The following is a 3700-nucleotide window of genomic DNA, read 5'->3' as shown; positions in this document are numbered from 1 at the left end:
AATAAATATTGATATGTTGAACTTTAAGTCCCTACAGAATACAATGAAAAAACATTTAAAAATTAGAATATATTTTTAAAATAGCCATAAAGAATTATATAATTCTTATCTTTATACATAAGTCCAAAAATTTAACCATATACAACCTTGAAGCAGGACAGTCTCACAACATTTCTTTTCCTGTCTCTTGCCTTCATTCATGACCTCCTTCTTTTTGAACAATCATGTACTCAAGAGACAGCACAGCAGCAACTGGCATATCATGACAAGCAGCCCGTATTCAGAAGACCAGAATGACAGGCACTCCATGCATGAACCTACTATTACAAATTGCCATCTTCAGTGCAGTTGCTTATTTCACAGGTGTCAGTATATATAGTTAGTCAGGGTGAGAATTATTCCAATTAACTGCTAGATTCAAAAATCTTCTGAAGATTCTCAGGATCATTGTGTTACTATGGCATATTATTTTTAAAAACCTCATGCCAAGGAGTATCAATATGCACCTTACTACCAGAAGAGACCATGGTGTCTTTAGGTCTTATCAAATTTCAAGGCCAATTCCAGGAACTCTTAAGGCCATTAAAAATTCCATCATTGTATTCTGTTTCTCTAATCCCACTCCTGACACCATATTCTGTTTTAGTATGTGCTTTACTAGAGGAACAGATATAATCCAAGGAACAGATATAATGCAAGATGGTAGTCACTGTCACAGAGTTGGATGAGGAAGTGTGCCAAGAGTGTTTGTATACCACTGACCGAAGGGTTCAGTCCCAAGGTATTAAGCTCACTGCAGTGTTCACCTCTAACAGTCTCTTATGGTTTCTAATGGTCTCTAACAGTCAGCCATTGGGTCTGCAATGGAAGACTGAAGAATCTGTGATGGAAAGCTGAAGGATCTGATCTGAAGGCAGAAGAGTCTGCACTGGAAGCCAGGAGATAAATCCAAGCTGACTGTGAAAACTGAAGTTCCTCAAAGGAAGTGGAATGCCGAATTCTTCCTGAACCCCTGTATATCCCCCTTTTGTGCTGTTATTTTAGGGCAGACCCCCTCACAGCCCAGAGTGTGGAATCACCAAGTGATCCAGTCAAACTGACACCGTGTATTGACCGCCACAATATATGTCTATGAAACTGTCCATATTCTCTGTGTTTTCCCTCCTGAAAGAGTAAAGATTTTGGAGGCTCCAAGCCCAGGCCTGCCACGTGAGAGAGGCCTTTCCCCACGTTCTTGGGACCTCCCCTGCCTGGCCAGACCCAGCACAGCCCGCCAGATCCAGCACAGCCTACCCTCTGAGTGAAAACTTCCGCTGCACTTTGGGCCCTCCATATCTGACCAACCCCAGGAGAGCTTCTGCTCTGTCCTGTGCCCACTGGCTGCTCCAAGCTCAAGCCCACCACATGAGAGAGGCCTTTCCCCAGGTTCTCTTGACCTCCCCCACCCAGTCAGACCCAGCACAGCCCGCCATCTGAGTAAGAACTTCCGCAGTGCTCTTGGGAGTCGTGCAGACCCACCAAAACACAACACGGGTGAGTGTGTGGGAGAGCTTGAGTGTGTGGGAGAGCTTCTGCACTCTCTCGACCCCGCTTCTCATACCTCTCCAGACCCAGCCCAGACTTAGCATACAGGCTTGGGGTAAAACCCTGCAGCTAAGGTCCCTGCAGTGAGACTAGGGTCAAAACCACACAGCTAATCCAGGAACAGAACATTTTACCAGAGGGGTACAGCAGGCCCACCTCCAAGGGCAACAACAGTAAGGAACTGAGCACAGTAGCCAAACCCAAGCCAGGCACAACTGCATGAATTAGAACTTGGTATATCAGTACCCGAATTTCATTAAGTGATAAGGACATAACTGCACCAAAGCTCTACACCAAAGGCCAGAGGTCAGTGTTATATGAAATGATAAAGACAAGGTGCAAAATGCAATCTCAATCCTCAAGCCCACCCATAACAAGTACAGAAGGCACTAGCCCAGCTGAAATAAATGAATCAATAGCGTCGGAAGTAAATAAACAACAGCAGAAAGATGTAGAGGAACTCAGAGCAGAATTTCTGGAATAAAAAAAAAAAAAGAAAACTCTGAATTTATAGCAGCTTAAGAATCAAATGCAGAAACATATGGAAGAAACACAATGCCCAACCAGAACAAATGCAGTGTACACTAGCTTAGCTCAAATATATGAATTAGTAGCATTGGAAGTAAATAAGCAACTGCAGAAAGGTTTAAAGGAACTCAAAGCAGAATTAGTGTCTGAAAAGAGTAAAGATTTTGGAAGCAGGTATTAATAATCTTCTCAATTTCTCCAAGGCCTATAGTGATTTAATCCTTTTTATTCTTTATTGCATGAATTTAGATTTTTTCTTTCCTTTTTTTGATTAGGTTGGCTAGGGGCTTATTAATTTTATTTATTCTTTCAAAGAACCAAGTGTTTGATTCATTTATTCTTTGTATTGTTTTCTTCATCTCCATTGCATTAATTTCTGCTCTAATCTTTATAATTTCCTGCCTTCTTTGGGTATGGGATTTGGTTTGCTCTTCTTTTTCTTGGAGCTTGAGGTGGAACATAAGATCATTTATTTGGGTTTGTTCCTTTCCTAATGTGCTAATTTACTGTTATAAATTTTCTTCTTAAGTCATCTTTCATTGCACCCTCAGGTTTTGGTAAGTTGTATGTGCATTTTCATTTGAATGTAAATATTTTTTTAATTTCTTCTGTCACCCACTGATTGTTTAGGAGGTTGTTATTTAATTTCATGTGTTTATGGTGTTTCTGTGGTTTCCCTTGTGAATAATTTCCAATTTCACTGCATTGTGGTCAGACAGTATGCATGGGATAATTTTAATTCCTTTTCCTTTATTTATGCATGCTCTGTGTGCTAGTATATAATCTATTTTGTAGAACATCTCATATGCATCTGAGAAGAATATGTATTCTGTTGCCTTTTTTTTTTTTAGGAACCGGGGATTGAACTCAGACCCTTGTGCTTGCCAGGGAAGTGCTCATTCTACTGAGCCATCTCCCAAGCCCCAAATGTGTATTCTGTTGTATCCAGCAACTTTTATATAACAATCTGCTGCTATAGATTGCTACATTTTTCATATTTATATGATTTTTTTCCAGTGACTCTTTTACATGCAGTAAGATATTGTACATGAATAAAGGTTTAGCTGCTCTATATTTTCATGTTTTTTCCAACGTAACTATTTCACTGTTCTGAGATTCATATTTTTGCTAAAGACTTTTTCAATTATTATAGATATATTTCCTATCCATATGAATTCTCTCATTTTGAATAAGGCTTAAATATTGAGTAAATAACCTGCCACATTATTTGCACTTGTATGGTATCACTTCAGTATGAATTCTGTGATGTTGAGTAAGGTATAAAAACTAGTTAAAGGCTTTTACATGTTCTTTACATTGATGGGACTTCTAAGTAGTGTGAATTCTGTGATGCTTAAACCATAAATACTGGGTAAGCTTTGCCACATTATTTATATCTTTAGGATTTTTTCTCTGGCATGACTTGTCTTCTGTTTAGTAAAGTGTGAACCCCTGATAAATGCTTTGCTGCATTCTTTACATTTGTAGGGTTTCTTTCCAGATTGAATTCTCTGGTGTTTAGTATATTTTAGATGAGGTGATAGGTATGGCTTAGAGACAGCTAGACCCAGGGACAAGGTCTTTCTGC

Source organism: Octodon degus, unplaced genomic scaffold (genome assembly GCF_000260255.1).
Source record: "Octodon degus isolate 3935 unplaced genomic scaffold, OctDeg1.0 scaffold00297, whole genome shotgun sequence".
NCBI lineage: Eukaryota > Metazoa > Chordata > Mammalia > Rodentia > Octodontidae > Octodon > Octodon degus.
This window is presented reverse-complemented; position numbering follows the sequence as displayed.